This window comes from Lontra canadensis, unplaced genomic scaffold (genome assembly GCF_010015895.1).
Source record: "Lontra canadensis isolate GAN:19392208 unplaced genomic scaffold, GSC_riverotter_1.0 scaffold65, whole genome shotgun sequence".
NCBI classification, from domain to species: Eukaryota; Metazoa; Chordata; class Mammalia; order Carnivora; family Mustelidae; genus Lontra; species Lontra canadensis.
Genome location: NW_022631059.1, coordinates 6478701 through 6496030, shown reverse-complemented (window position 1 = coordinate 6496030; position 17330 = coordinate 6478701). Strand labels below are relative to the sequence as shown.

The window sequence follows — 17330 nt, the reverse complement described above, 5'->3', positions numbered from 1 at the left end:
AGGAGATAGGATGAAAGATATTTTATATGTGGAAAATTAACGTAAGGATTCCAGATAAATTGAAATTCTCCTGAGACAAACTATTTTTTTAAGAACGTGATCTTTGGGGGGAAAAAAAGATATTTTGATTTGGGTAGAAGAAGATTTACTTATTCATTTAATCAATATGCACTAAGGGATGTATACGGCTAGATGCTAGGATATAATATTAGAAAAACAAAAAAAGATGTTGTTTTACAGTGTAGCATAAAAGATATCTATTAATAAAGCTTATCACATGAATGCATATTTAAATACACACTGATGTAAGTCCCTGCAAGAAAAGGATTTGTCTCTTTGATAGCACACAAGAAAAGGGAGTTTATCTGTATCTCAGGCGTCTTGAGGAATGATTCTTAGGAGATCATAAGAACACTACGAGTTGGGGCGCCTGGGTGGCTCAGTGGGTTAAAGCCTCTGCCTTCAGCTCAGGTCATGATCTCAGGGTCCTGGGATCAAGCCCCGTATCAGGCTCTCTGCTAAGCAGGGAGCCTGCTTCCTCCTCTCTCTCTGCCTGTCTCTCTGTCTGCTTGTGATCTCTGTCTGTCAAATAAAATAAATAAAATCTTTAAAAAAAAAAAAAAAAAAAGAACACTACGAGTTGTCGTACTACCAGGTGGAAGAATGAGGGAAGGAAGCGATGTTGGCAATAGAGGTACGGATATTAAAAAATAAATTTGGAGAAATGTGAGTCGCCAGATGAAGCAAGGATTCCTAAGCCAAATGAAGGATTTTGATCTTAGGCCTGAGAGAACAGGAAGTCGTGGCACGGTTTTAAAAAGGCCGCCTTTGAAACGATCACTGTTGCTGCCATTGGGAGACTGGCTAGAGTGTGCTCAGGAGACAGCGTGTTGAGTGGAAGCAAGACCGGCCGAGAGTTAGTGACCCGCCAGTCAGGTGAGGGATGCTGGTAGTGTAGACAGGTTTGCAGCCACGGATATAGTGAAAACTAAGCAGAGGACAATAATCCCGGGGGAATTCAAATGACGACCTGTTAAATGACCAAATCAGAAAAGATCCGAGACCCCACGAGCAAACTGCATGAGACAATTCCTAACCCATTTCTCCCAACTTATAAAACTTTTCTTTAAGGAAGAGCAAAAAGGGCATGTGTTGTCTGTGATTCTTCATCTCAGAATTGTCCCTAAAACCAGGTAAACAAAACTTTTTTGCCCTGGGCAGTTCGGCAAGGCTCAGACTGGGCTTTCTTTATTCTGCAGAATTTTCCACTGTAAAGGTACTCAAGGAAGGGAATTTGTACTTGTAGCAGCAAAATGAAGGTATGGGTTTTCATTATCTGCTACAACACAGGTTCAAGTTCTGCGTTCTGTTGATCAAGTGGTAGAAATTGCTCTAGTCCTGGAATCTTCTACTTAAATCTTGCATAATAAAATTTTGTGAAGTTGACTAAGGAGTGGGACAGGTTTTTGTTTTGTTTTGTTCTGGTTTTCAGAAAGGAGGAAGAGCTGTTTCATTAAACACTGTACAGAAAAGTTGAGTGCTCTCTACTCTAAGTGGCAGCTAAGTGCCGCCATTGTTTTCCAGTCCGGGTTGAGCTAACAATTCTAAGGCCAGTGGGTTTTACCATTAGCTTGGGAGTTGTTTGCCAGACATCCCAAGTCCAGACTGGAGATGGGGCCCGGGAGCCTTTTACAGCCCTCAGCTGCATTCAAGGAAATACCGAATGGTCTGTTCAAACAGGTCCAGTGACTCTGTAAGAAACATGATACTTAGAGGATCACGCGGAGCGATGCTGAAAACTGGGCCGGCCATAACAGCTGGATAATTGCTTTTGTTTCTCTCACGGAGTTGCTGTAACTCACCCTTTCTACAGGTGAAGTGTTCTCTGGGTCCTTTGCCTTGCTTGCTTTGAAATTCTACACACTATTCCAAACACACCCACTGCCTCAACATACTCTGTTCCAGACACTTTAACTAGCTGTTGATATAGAATATATATAGAATAGATACAGAATACAGAACAGAATAAACAGAATACAAACATTTTTCTTTGAATAAAACCAACCCTTACTGCAGGGACTGTGGGTTTGGGAAAGGATTTATTTTTAACTATGAGAATTTCAAAACGGCAGCTAAGAGTCTAGGAATTCCCTTTTTACCCGTGCTGGGTCCTTCCCACAACCCCAAAACGGTGGTGATAATCTTCCCTCAAGAATGAGAAAGTGGAAACTTACGAAAGAGATAAGATTAATCATCTATAAGAATAAAGTATCAATTTTCTAGAAAATACCTGTTAATGCATGCTAATCCACTTAAATTTCTTAGAAATCATCCTTTTATCCCAAATAAAAGGAGATAATATATACTGGTGGTTAAAAACATGCTCCACACCCTAGCCACTTGCTGTGTGACTGTGGACATTTCATAACCTTTTTAAGCCTCCCACCCTTTATGGGTAAAATATAAAAATAGAAATAATTACATCTAAAACATTTCTGTGAAGATTAAATGAGATACTGAATATAATATACTTAGACACTGTAAATTTCCTTTGATTGTTTGGTATTTTTATTGTTTTGAATCAAAGGTGAATAGTATTTAAAAAAGAATGTTTTTCCTATATATTCATTTCAACCAATTAAATTTTATTATGAAGAAGATTATATGTACATATCAAATATTGAGGAATAAATTTTTAAAATCCAAGGCTATAAGAAGAGACCATAAAGCTTTACTGAAATTCAATATTGCCAATCTATCTAATCTTCCCAAATTAATAATTAATCTCACCAATAGCAATTCAATAAAATTCCCATAAAGCCCCCGTGCTATGTTTTTTAGAATTTAAGAGATTGATTCTAAAGTCCATCTGAATGAGTAAATACAGGAGAAGCAGCAAAGTTGCTACAGTAAAGAAGAGAAAGGGCTTACCAGCTAGAATCAGTAGATACTGTGACAAAGCCTTGATACTTTAACTGTGTGATAACCGAGGCAGAGAAATATATATAACTATTTTAATTTAAGCTAGCTTAATGCTAGTTTTTTGTTTGCACGTAAACAAAACAAAAATGACTAATATAAATATTTAGTCCCCTAATGTTGATGTCATGAAACTATCCTACACTGATATGCCTCAAAATGCATTAAAATATTTATAAACATAATCATTACAGCATGATTTGTTATTGTAAAAAGCCAGACAAATCCAAATGCCTGTGGATAAGTTATATCCCGAGACCCTATCTAACTGGACAACACCGTATGTGGATGAAATCTCTTTCCAAACTTTAACCCCTAACAAAGTCTGACAGTAATGAATTCTGGTGATGAGGGTGATGAGGATAATAAAGACTTATTGAGGGCTTTCTAGGTACGAGACACTGTCCTTATTTTTCACAACCTTATTTATTTATCACAAAAATCCCATAAGGCAGACCTGATGGCACCATTAGTATTCTTAGTTTACCGACGAGGAAGGTCTCGGAAAGATAAAGCACTGGCCACGCATCTCTTAGCCAGGACTCCTGCTCAAGTCAGCCTCACATCAAAGCAGTATTCAGCACTGCTTCTCGACCAAAAAGAAAACCAGTCTATTATAAAAAGCCCGGATTAAACATCTTAACTTAGATCTTAATAACCCTCGCACATCAGAGGGGGATGTTTTATTAAAACCTGCTGAGCTTCAACCTCTAGAAATAGTATTGATTCTCTTGGTCTTTGGTCACTATGTTTCTTAAATCCTGGAGATGCACATGTTATCTGTAGAAGATATTTGATATTCATACTCTGCTATCGTGTGTTATTAGAGGTTTTTCCAGCTACATATTTACTTATATTTACATTTGAACTATGCACTTAAATTAGTGTATTACAACAAAGATCATGAGAAAAACACCTGAACATACATGATCACAGTGGTAAAGAGGCTGATGACAATTATAATGGATGTTTTATCTCAAGTCCCCATCATTCTAGAGGCCGATTCAGAACAAGTTTAAAAGTAGAAGAGGAAAAAGTAAGTAAATGTGGAAAACGTTCTTGATTATTTTTTTCCCCTACAATTTCACTTACTCTTCTTATAACATGCTCATCCCAAATGTGAAATAGGTAGTTTTCCTTTTCCCCATACTTTTCTTCCGTCTCAGAGACACAAAGATGAATGTTTCTTTTTTATGAAAAGATGTATTTATTTTGGAGGGGAGGGGCAGAGGGAGAGGCAGAGGGAGAATGCTCTAGCAGGCTCCCCACTGAGCATGAGCCCAATGATGATGACATGGGGCTCAATCCCAGGACCCTGAGATCATGCCCCGAGCCAAAACCAACACCCGGCCCCTTAACCAACTGAGCCACCCAGGCACCCCTAGTTTCTTATTTTAATTACAGTTGACACCTAAGCACGCTTGTTGCCTCCAAACCAAGAAACCTACTTTTTCCTCATTCTCATGCCCTGACTTGGAAAAAACGTTAGCACAGTTTGTTTCTGTAATAATTCCACTACCTGCAACCCATCCGGATCCCAAAGTAAAAGCGATTTGATTATATTATGCAGATTTGTTTTCTCTCAGGTTTCAATATTAAATTACCATTTCAGAATTTTCTTTACAACAAGAATCAAACATGCTGACTATGTGTAAATTGTGTTCTCTTAATAGTTAATATAATTTAATCCAAGGCTATTACTAGCCTAATTGGGTTTATTTGTGTCTTGGCTTAAGGTCTAGAGCATAACAAACTTAAAGATTTGAACACAGTGAGGTTAATGATGCTTAAAAGCTGCAAAGAAGCTAATTTCAGGTCCATTACACACACACACACACACACACACACACGCTCACATGCACACACACGCGCACCATGAGGAAAAAGAACCAAAGAAATTCTTCCAACAAGAAGTGAAATCACGGCTTTCTGAGATCTGTGTGGTGCCATAGCTCAGGTTTCAAGATACTGCCGGCTTCCTTTCACTCTTCGTAATAAAGTTTTCAGCCACACTATTTGTCCTGGAGGGCTGTTCCACTCTGCTCAAAATGGCTCCCCAGTGCCTAAGAAATTAAGTATAAACTTCTCACTCTGGCTTTTAAGAATTCCCTAATTTGAATGCAATTTATCTGCACAATATCATTGCCCTCTCTTCTACTACATGATTTTGGCTTAATTATTGTGCTCCACTCGATGAATGTCCAAGCTCTGAGCCACTGTTAGTGCCCGCACCTCCCCACATTGTCCCCAACACTCCTGCTCACCTCTGTTCCACTCCGTCTTAGGGGGTTATCAGAAGTATGTATGGTGTGAGACAGTGAGAAGGCCAGATCGCTCTGGGCCCTAGAGAACCAGAGCAATAACCCAGTGTCACAGGACCTAAACACAATTCTAACGGATTGCTTGTTTTAGTCACTTGTTTGCCTTGCATATCCATTTTCCAAACATGGATTTAATGGATTCCATTGTTCACTGTAAAATATGAAGCTTTCTTTTTGGATACAATGTAGCATCAGAGAATCTCAGAAGTCAGTTACCTTCCCTTGGGTCCAGACTAGCACATACCTTTAGCATATGCATGGGTCCTTCACCAACCAGCTGCTGTGGCCCAGGGCTTAGGCTCAGAGAGCAGAGCCAGCAGAAGGAGTGTGTGCAGGAATGGACCAGGTCAGGCCAGTAACAGACACCTGTAGCACACAGACCCTGAAGACCTATTGACCTCTTTCTGTTGAGTCCCCTTTTAGGGCTTTAAGTCTCATAGGCAGATAAAAATCCTTCCTTATTTAAAGAAATAGAAGAGGAGGGGCATCTGGGTGGCTCAGTCAGTTAAGTGTCTGACTTTGGCTCAGGTCATTATCTCAGGGTCCTGGGATAGAGCCCCAAGTCAGGCTCCCTTTTGTTTCTCCCTCTCCCTCTGCTCCTCTTCCTACTCTTGCTCTCCCTCTCTCAAATAAATCAATAAAATCTTAAAAAAAAAGAAATAGATGAGTAGAAATTATAAACACAGCCATAAAAGTCAATGAACTACTGACACCAAAAACAATACAGACAGAGCTCAAAAATTTAATGCTGAGTAGAAGAAGCCAGATGCAATGGGGTACATACTGTATAAGTCCACTAATAAGTAATCTTTGAGCAGGCCAGACTCATCTATTGTAGTAGAAATCAGAACAGCAGATGTTTTCTGGGGTTTCAAGGTCAGGTAAGAAGAATACTATCAGAAAATTTCTGGGAACGAGGACAATGGTCCATATCCTAAAGGGTATGAATCAGACAGATGTAAGAATTTGCCAAAGGTCATTACACTGTACACCTAAAATTCATAAGCATTCCATAGTAAGAATATTTTTCTTTGATAATTTAAAATGAGATTTTGAAAAGCAATACACATTAGAATGTTTTCCCCATAACTAACTGAATTCTCTCATTTTCACTGGATTTTGAGAATAAGGGGCCCAGTCTGTATAGGGAGGGGTGGCCTCTGCAGCCAGAATTTCTGGGTCCAAATTCTGATTTTACCACTTTCTGGCTTCAAGACTTTGGCTGAGTTGCCTGAGCACTTTCAGTACAAGACAGATACATACATACATACTTGTCATCACCATTAATACCTTACAGAATTATTGTAAAGATTAAATAAATGAGATGAGGCATATCAAAGCCTTGATCCCAGGACTAAGTACATGGCCATTATCAACTATAAGCATCAATACCAGATTTAAGCATCTTGGGGGGAAGACTATGGTTTCTCAGTGTTTCTGTTACCCCAGCTCACCCCCAGGGTCCCGACGTGTCCCCAACCGGGATGTATATGGCAGAGGTGATAACACAAGATGTGGAGTTTCTCAAAACTATATCAACATGTGAAATGCTTCTGAAATGTCAATATGCCTTAATATTTGAGGGAAGAAGTAGACATCTTAACTATTATAAATGCATGATGTTTTTCTGGAATGGAATAAAATCCCTAGGCATACTGAAGATAAAACTAGAGGGTTCAAAGTAGTTTTAGGCATTCCCCTGGAAGCTTCTGCTGCCCCAGAAGTGACTTCTCCTGGTTTCAAGCTTATTCTTCACGGACTTCAGGGTGAATTCCATGATGAATTTTGGTAAGTGATATGAATGTTTGCTGAACTCAATTGAAATATATTGTAGCTCATTCAGGGTTCACATTTGGAACCCTGTTCTGTTCATCTTCATTTATTGTCTTGATTGAATTAATCTACTTGATCTGTTAATCTCTTGAATTTCAAGTGAGACCAGTAGTAACAATTCATTCATCCCATGAAGCAAGGTAGAGACAACACTATGCACCTTATCAGTACATTTTTTTTAATTCATTTTAGAAAAAGAAGTGTCAGTGACAAATAGCAAAGGGAGTCAGTTCATCACTGACCAGCATCTTTCACAGGGTAGCTGTTCAGTAACGTCTGACAATCAACAGACGTGACCCACAGCTAGTGCTGTGGGAAGGCCACGTTCCATCCGTGAACACTTTCGGGAGGATGGAATATCGAAGACCAGCTGACTCTTCTAGTGCTCTCAGAATTCATTCTGATTTAAGTTGTTTTCAAATACTGCACCCATTGTACATGCAAATTCCCTGCAGCAATCTGCAAAACAACTTCTAAAAATACTTAGGTAAGCCTATATTCAATAAGAGATGATTTTAGGGAACATTTCTCCTAGGCAGTGAGTTTAAGACCTAAGCTCTTTTGGAAATTCTTATTTCGTATGAATAGGAATGACCAAGGTATGAAGTCTAGAGAAATAAAAAGCCTTCGGGTTAACTTAGCATACATGCTTCCTGAATCCTGATATAAGAGCTCAGAGTGGACACCTGCTTAAAGCACCCCGGATTGCTGAGCTCATTCCAAAAAAACCAGGACCACCCACTCCTTGGATGATCACGCCAGCACCACCTGCCTCACAGTTGTTGCATTTCCAGGTCATAGATCCTTTATTTTACAGTATCTTTTGGGCTCCTGGACCCCATTCTAATATGTGTATGTGTGTGCATGCGTGGGTGTGTGTGTTTCCCCACACCAATGAGCAATTCATGGATACCAGCAGGTTGTCTGAGAATTCAACTCAGTTCCGACCCTGTCTACCCTGAGACAACAGCAGATTCCACAGGTCAAGGGGTCAGCCCCCAGAAGGTCTCCCTCTGCTTTAGAAACTCATCTCAAGCCCACGTTGTTACCTGTACTTCTGACTTATCAACTACCTGGAGATTTCAACAACCTCATCCAACTCAGCATGCCAACCGCAACTTCGAGTTGTTACCTGCATCTCTGGTAGACTGGCTATAAATCAGGGGTTCCTTGGGCTCAATTCAGTTGCTAAAATGGCTCATGGTTCACGGATCTCAGGAAATCTGTTTACTCACTAGACCACCAATTTATTGCAAAGCCTATTGAAGGATACACATCAGCCAGATGAAGATATAGAGAGGCCAAGGTCTCAAACAAAGGAGCTTCTGTCCTTAAGGCAGTTTGGGGCTCAGCACAGTGGCACATGGAAGCCTTCTGGTTCCCCAACCTGGAAGCTCTCCCAACCCCCTCCTTGTGGGTTTTTATGTAGGCTTCATTACATAGGTACGATTGATTAACTCATTGTATCCCCCTAGAAACCAGCCCCCATCTTTAGGGCCTCTCCAAAAGTCACTTCATTAATACAAGCCCAGTTTTGGTAGAAAGGGGCTTGTTATGGATAATCAGACACCCATTTCACCTTTATGGCTCTGAATTGTTTCTAGAAGCTGAGGACAAGAGACCAAACAGAAGATTCTCCATTGCTCTTCTGCTCAGGGGATCCCAAGGGTTTAGGGAGCTGTGAGCCAGGAACCATGGATGAAGACCAAATATATATCAGAAATGAATGGCCAAATAGGTGTATTTCTTAGAAACCACAATATCACAGAGCATAACTGTTGATTTCCACACCCTCCCATGCCCTGCTGTTCCTTCCAAACTTTCTACCAGCATTTATTCCCTCTGCAAGTACTCATTGACCGCCTCCAACTTGGAGAAGGGGATAGACGAGGGCTTGGCGTCCAGTAGATAAAGGCCAGGAAAGATGCTAAACTTCCTACATGCACAAGACAAGCACCAAGCGAGGATTATCCAGTTTACAATGTCAGTAGTGCCAAGGATGAGAAACCCTGGTCTAGCAGGAGAGAGCTGGGACCTTGCTGAGATTCCAGGATAGGCTATAAGCCTGCTTTTGTGTCTGCTTCGCTAGTGAGTTGATTCTTGAATAGCGGAGTTAAGGGCACCATATAACTTTGACTCCCTAAACACTGAGCTGCTAAAACCCTCCTGTTGGCCAGAAGGCTTACCAGTACCGTGAAGAGTTGATGAACACATAGTCTGTACATTATATGCGTTATAGACTGTACTCTCACAATTAAGTAAGCCAGAGAAAAGAAAATGCTATTAAGAAAACTATAGGGGAGAGGGATGCCTGGGTGGTGCAGTCAGTTAAGCATCTGCGTTCAGTTTGGGTCATGATCTCATGGTCCTGGGATCGAGCTCTACGTGGGGCTCCCTGCTCAGCCGGGAGCCTGCTTCTCCCTCTGCCTGCCACTCCCCCTGCTCGTGTTCTCTCTCTGAGAAAGAAATAAATAAAATCTTTTAAAAAAAGAAGAAGAAGGGGTGCCTGGGTGGCTCAGTGGGTTAAGCCGCTGCCTTCGGCTCAGGTCATGATCTCGGAGTCCTGGGATCGAGCCCCGCATCGGGCTCTCTGCTCAGCAGGGAGCCTGCTTCCTCCTGTCTCTCTGCCTGCCTCTCTGCCTGCTTGTGATCTCTCTGTCAAATAAATAAATAAAATCTTTTAAAAAAAAAAAAGAAGAAGAAGAAGAAGAAGGAAAGAAAATATAAGGAAGAGAAAATACATTTACAGTATTGTACTGTATTTATTGAAAACAATCCACATGTAAGTGGTTCTATACAGTTCAAACCCATATTGTTCAAGGGTCAACTGTATATTCAGGCTGAAACTGCTTTCATTTTAGTATATGTGCTGCCAAAGTGAGCATGAAACCACTTTCATTTTAATGCACCATCCTGCAGCAAAGTTGGGAGGACTTGGAACTTTTTTCTACTTCTAACTATTGAAGGCTACCGACAAGTATCTTTCAAAAAAAAAAAAATTGGCCTGGGTCACCTGGGTGGCTCAGTGGGTTAAGCCTCTGCTTTCGGTTCAGGTCATGATATCAGGGTCCTGGGATCGAGCCCCGCATCGGGCTCTCTGCTCAGCGGGGAGCCTACTTCCCTTCCTCTCTGCCTGCCTCTCTGCCTACTTGCGATCTCTGTCTGTCAAATAAATAAATAAAATCTTTTTAAAAAATTGACCTAAGACAATGAGATCAAAATTTTTTAAAGATTTTATTTATTTGTTTGAAAGAGAGCGAGAGCGACAGAGAGAGAGAGAGAGAGAGAGAGAGAGCATGAGCTGGGGGAACAGCAAAAGGAGGGGGAGAATCAGAATCCCTGCTGGGCAGAACGGGAGGCAGAATCCTAGGACCCTGAGATCAACTTGAGCCTAAGGCAGATGCTTAACTGACTGAGCCATCCTGGTGCCACTGTCGTAGGTCAACTTGCATGCCCTCCTACAAATCTTCACTCTCCTGGACTATGCCATGGTCTGTTTTCCATTATCATTTCTTCAAATGTCTAAAAGCAGAAAAAGAAGAATGTTGGGAGTTGAGGTGGCATTGTGTTACGTCAGCTACTAAATTGGGGCAATCTCCCCAGGATTCTATTTTAAATGCTTGAATATTACATTTTCTTATTTTATAGAGCCCTAAAGTACACATAAAAATAATTCCAAATGCTGTATTTAACGTTAATCTGATTATTTTAAAAGTAGTATACCAATTGCTTAAATTAAACAGATATTTTATCAACTGGGTTTCCTGCTAAGTATGCTATTGCTCTTACTAAAAATTACTCACTGTAGCGTCTGTTCCGATTTCTATAAAACAATGATAAGGTTTGTTCGCATGTTTTTATTCCTAGAATGAACGAAAAAGAACACATGAATGTGTCTTGTCAAATTAGTATTTTACCTTTAAAAGGCAAATTTATGGATTCTGTAAACCTAAGTGTGAGCATATCAAGTCTTTTAAACTCAATGACTGACTTATGATCTGTGTAAAAACCAGCCACCAAAGCCACAGAGCTTATTTAATTATTTACAAGTCTGTTTCTTTATAGAGGCTGATTTGGGGACATGTTTTTCCTCCTTTATTTTGTGGAAAAGTGTGGCTATTAAGCAAAGGAACCAACATTCATTAAAGTGTGAGAACAGCAGATCTGTTAGTCGCTTGAATGTTAATGCTGGGAGGGCGTTATGAATAATCTAACTGAGTTCTTTCATTGTTTAGGCAGGGAAATTGAGGCTCAGAGATGGGACAGGCTTTGGACCCAGCAAGACAGTGACTGAATCCATGATAAAGCTATGAATTCTACCCAAAATACGCCACTCTGGTTTATGTGCTATTTTTGACCTGAAGGAAACCAAGTCTCTGCAGGCTCAAGAGAAACTTTTGCCCCTCCCTTCACTACCTAGAAGAATGTAAATTGGGAGGTCTTTCTCAGAATAAGAGTTATTACCAGAGAGAAATTTTATCTGAATGACCCATCTGTGTGGCAGAGAAAACAATTACCAAACACCTCCTCTTCTTATTGCCTGTGAATTGTCCTCCTCCCCTTTGAAGCCCTGGACCTTTATCCAATTTCTTAACTTAGGATGGTATTTTTGCCTCCTTCCACCTCTTTGTCTTTGAACCTCTCATGTATGTGGGATTCCTACATGTAGGAAATTAAATTTGATTTTCTCTTGCTAATGTGTCTCATGTGATTTAATTCTTAGGCCACCTAGAAGAACATTTGAAGGGGAAAATTTTTTTTTCCTCCTCAACAGCTACAAATAGCTGAGGTAGGCAGATTTCTAAGATGGCTTCCAATGAGTCATGCTCTTATCTGATCCTCTCCCCTGTGAACATGATATGATATCATGTCCTTGATTAAGTTATATTATATGGCAACAGTGTAAAGATTTTGTAGATACAATTTAAAACTCTAACCAGGGGGTGCTTGGGTGGTTTCATCAGTAAGCATCTGCTTTTGGCTCAGGTCATGATCCCAGGGTCCTGGGACTGAGGCTCTGCATCAGGCTCCCTGCTTAGGAGGGAGCCTGCTTCTCCCTCTCCTCCCTGCTTGTTCTCTCTCTTGTTACCTCTGTCACTATCTCTGCCTATCTTGCTCAAATAGATAAATGAAATCTTTAAAAAAATAAATAAAACTCAGTCAGTTGACTTAATGAAAAGGGAAGTTATCCTGGGTGGGCTTGACCTAAGAAGGCTCTCTCTTTCAGAAAGTGTCTAGACTCAAAACACTAGATTCTCTTGTTGGACTTGAAGAAGAAAACCAGCATTTTTGTGAAGAAGGCACGTGGCAGGAACAGGGGGCAGCCTCCAGCAGCTCTGGGCTTCGGTATTACAATTACAAGGAACTAAACTCTTCCAGTGGCCAGTGGGCTCGGGAGGAGGACCCTGAGGCTCAGATAAGAATGCGGCCGCAGTCAACACCTTCCTCGATTGCAGTCCGGTGAGACACTGAGCAGAGGGTCAAGCTAAAGTGTACCCAGATGCCTGACGCATGAAAACTGTAAGATATTTTTTAAATGAGGGTTCTTTTAAGCCACTAAGTCTGTGGTGAGTTACGTATCACCAAAAAACAAAACAAAACAAAACTTAATATGATGTCCTTGTTCTCTGACTTTACCACACCTAGAACTGCCTCCCTTCTCTCTCTGGGCCAGATCATTCCTACATTCTTTGATTGGGATGAGATGAATATTTCAGAAACAAATCAAAGAGATAAGCCAAAGGGTTTTGTGCACGCTTCACTCCTCCTTCTACAACACCATGTTTCCAGTTCTCAACTGAGGATTGAGATAGAAATCCTCAATAGTCTTAAGGCCTAATGCTGACTGCTCTTTCGGGCTCCAGAGCATCAATAAGGATAATAAGTACAATGGATTAAAACAAACAAATAAGTTTAAATCCATGAATTTTTATGGATGCTAAAGACAAAACTCAAACAAACAAAAACCTTCATTGTTCATCTTCGCAGGAATTTGGAGGATCAATGTGGTATTGTAAGAAGATGAAGTATGAGGAATGGAGGAAGCATTTATCCTGCCTCTCCTGGGGGACTGGACCACAGGGAAACCAAATCACTGATGAGGAAATTTCCTTTTGTAAACCATCCTACCTATTGAATGAAGAAAAAAAATGGTAGAATTCACACATCACTATTTTTTAAACTCCAGTAAATTCATGAAGTAGACAATGATCACCCATGGCTGTGAAAAGGGGGTAAAAATAGACAATTATGTGCCTTCTGAAGGTCAGACCACCACCTATGAAGTCATCTTACCAGAAATTGAATATGCAAAGGGACAGGCTCCAGAGATCTGACTACCAATTTTCAGAAAATATGGGGGCAGAGAGACTGGCTAAAGCCACCATGGAGATACACTGTTCAACACTCAGATGGTGGGGGACATGATGTCATAAATAACATGAATTCCTTAACAACAAAGTGCAAGGAATAGAAATAGAGATGGTAGAAGGATGCATAGATTAAAAGAGACTTAAGAGAAATAGCAATAATTGCAATGTATAAATCTTAGCTGGACCTTGAAGAAATTGTACACACACACACAAACACACATACATACCTACCCCCATGCACGTACACATTTGCACACATACACACACACATACCTACCCTTGCACACATACATACTTGCACACGTGTACACACACACACCTACCCCCACACACATACACACTTACACACATGTACACACACAGACACACACATATATATACCTACACAACCCACATGATACACCTGGGAACTTTGAACGCCGGTTGGATATTTAATAATATTAAGAAATATGAGTTATTGGGTTTTTTTAGGTATTCATGTTTATTTTTGAAGACAGAGACCTTGACTTTTAGAGATCTGCTGAGTAAGATAATAATAGGATGTCTTGGGTTTTACTTCAAAATAAATGTGATGAGAAGCAAGGGAACGTGGTTTGGGTTATGAGGAAACATGATTAAATGTGAGTCAAAAAATGTTAGTTGATGGGCGCACAAGGCTTCATTATATTTTTCTATTTTTTATGTGTTTAAAATTGCCCCTAAAAGAAAGGCTTTTTTAAAGCAAATTATGTCATTCTGTACTTAAAATGTTTCACTGACTTTTCATCAGTGACCAAAATGCTGCTATGACCTAAAAGGTTTTGAAGAATCTAGTCCTTGCTTACCAGCTCTCCCTGAACAGAGTCCATGTTCCTTCTAAGATTCCCCTGCAAGGCCATTCATTCCCCCAGCATCTCAGGGTCTTTAGACGTGCTTCCTTTGTCTAGAAATGGTCCTTTCTACCGTATTTTCCCAATTGAGTCAAGCAACTCTTTCAAGCAATCTTGGAGCACCATGTGCATCTCCAAAAGGCATTTATAATGGTACTAATTGCATTCACATTTGGTTGAGGATTTTATGGATGTGTAACCCTCAGTATGAAATTGCAGTGGTTTTGTTTCAGAATCTTACTCATAAAAAGGTGCTTAAAAGAGTAAAGTGTCAAAAGAATGGAATCAATAAAATTACTCAATGACATGCAAGCAATTGCTGCTCAGTAATTGATGGGTAAAGTGATGTTGAAGAGTACATTCAAATAAGAGAAAGAGATTTTTCCGCAATGGGTTTGCCACCAGAACACAGGTGTCACGAAAACCACCGCTCAACCTAAACCAGAACGGGAAAGGAAAAGACTCATATCAACATCGTCGTCATCGGACACGTAGATTTGGGCAAGTCTACCACTCCTTGTCATCTGATCTACAAATGTGGTGGGATCGACAAAAGAATTATTGAAGAATTCAAGAAGGAGTCTGCTGAGAAGGGAAAAGCCTCCTTCAAGGACGCCTGGGTCTTGGATAAACTGAAAGCTGAATGTGAACGTGGTATCACCACTGATATCTCCCTGTGGAAATTCGAGACCAGCAAGTATTATGTGACCATCACTGATGCTCCAGGACACAGAGACTTTATCAAAAACATGATAACAGGCACATCTCAGGCTGACTGTGCCATCCTGATTGTTGCTGCTGGCGTTGGTGAATTTGAAGCAGGTATCTCCAAGAATGGGCAGACCCATGAGCATGCCCTCTGGCTTACACTCTGGGTGTAAAACAACTAATTGTTGGTGTTAACAAAATGGATTCCACTGAGCCACCCTACAGCCAGAAGAGGTACGAGGAAATTGTTAAGGAAGTCAGCACCTACATTAATAAAATTGGCTACAACCCCAACACAGTAGCATTTGTGCCAATTTCTGGTTGGAATGGTGACAACATGCTGGAGCCAAGTGCAAACATGCCTTGGTTCAAGGGATGGAAAGTCACCCGTAAAGACGGGAATGCCAGGGGAACCACCCTGCTGGAAGCTCTGGATTGCATTCTGCCCCCAACTCGTCCAACTGACAAGCTCTTGCATCTGCCTCTCCAGGACGTCTACAAAATTGGTGGTATTGGTATTGTCCCTGTGGGCTGGGTGGAGACTGGTGTTCTTAAACCTGGCATGGTGGTCACCTCCGCTCCAGCCAGTGTTACAAATGGAGTCAAGTCTGTTGAAATGCACCATGAAGCTTTGAGTGAGGCTCTTCCTGGGGACAACGTGGGCTTCAATGTCAAGAACATATCTCTCAAAGATGTTCGTCATGGCAATGTGGTCGGTGACAGCAAAAATGACCCACCAATGGAAGCAGCTGGCTTCATGGCTCAGGTGATTATCCTGAACCATCCAGGCCAAATTAGTGCTGGAGATGCACCTGTGCTGTACTGTCACACAGCTCACATCACTTGCAAGTTTGCTGAGCTGAAGGAGAAGATAGATCGTCATTCTGGAAAAAAAGCTAGAGATGGTCCCAAGTTCTTGAAATCTGGTGATGCTGCCATTGTTGATATGGTTCCTGGCAAGCCTATGTGTGTTGAGAGCTTTTCTGACTATCCTCCTCTGAGCCGTTTTGCTGTCCGTGACATGAGACAGACGGTTGCTGTGGGTGTCATCAAAGCAGTGGACAAGAAGACAGCTGGAGCTGGCAAGGTCACCAAGTCTGCCCAGAAAGTTCAGAAGGCTAAATGAATGTTATCCCCAATACCTGCCACCTCAGTCTTAATCAGTGGTGGGAGAAGGGTCTCAGAACTGTTTGTGTCAGTTGGCCATTTAAGTTTAAGAGTAAAAGCCTGGTGAATGATAACGATGCATCGTAAAACCTCCAGAAGGAAAGGAGAATGTTTTGTGGACCATTTGTTTTTGGGTGTGTGTGGCAGTTTTAAGTTATTAGTTTTTAAAATCTGTACTTTTTAATGGAAACAACTTGATCAAAAATATGTCACAGAATTTTGAGACCTATTAAAACAAAGTTTAATGAGAAAAAGAAAATAAGAGAAAGAGAAGGAGTGGAGAGAGCAAACAATAATGCTGATCATGTCTTTTCCTTGGGTCTTTAAGGATGGTTATTCTACACTGGAGTCCTCCCACCAGCCCCCTCACTTGCTCCAGCACAAGAAAAAAATTAAGTCAGAGGACTCATACTGTCAAAGATTATACAGCAGAGTCTGCGACGGTCAGATTCCCAAGAGCTTGTGCCAAAATATGGTGGCCCCGTTAGGCTAAAAATGGAACGCAAGTCCACAAAGCACCAAAGGTTAGTCATCAGTGGAGAGCCAGATTTCCTTTATGTTTCTTGTCCTATGCTTGGAAGGGAACTGGAAGGGACTGCAGGGTGGGGGCAGCAAGGGTATATCAAATCTCTTGTTAGAAAATACTTCCTTGAAGCAGAACTGAAATTTGAACCTCTCCCATCTACTTTATTCATTACCCCTCCTATGCCATATACCTTCTAAATTTAGAAAATTTCCATGTGAATCTATCTTATAGTATTCTGTCAACCGCACAGAAAGAATATGGGTTTCTCTCTGTACATCAGGTGTATTTTAAGCACCTTTAATGAACAAAGTTACACAATTGTGAATGAAACCACTCTGGGTCTTTACTTTGAGGGAGTCATACATTCATACATTCATTTGGAAAATCATCCCTCCATTATTTTTATGAATAAGGTAGAAATGACTCTAAAATTCTGATGTTCAATTTTTACTAGATGCCACAACCTCATAATAAAATGCAGATGACCTGGTGTCTTTGTTTTGAGCAGACATAGTCCTCACCTGCAAATTTGAAAAGAAAAGGAAAAAACAAATCT

At 40.8% G+C, this 17330-nt stretch overlaps 1 pseudogene; it reads left to right on the top strand.

The window, feature by feature from the left end:
- Window positions 1-679: 679 nt before the first annotated feature.
- LOC116880016 lies at window positions 680-16242 on the top strand (annotated as a pseudogene).
- Window positions 16243-17330: the final 1088 nt, after the last annotated feature.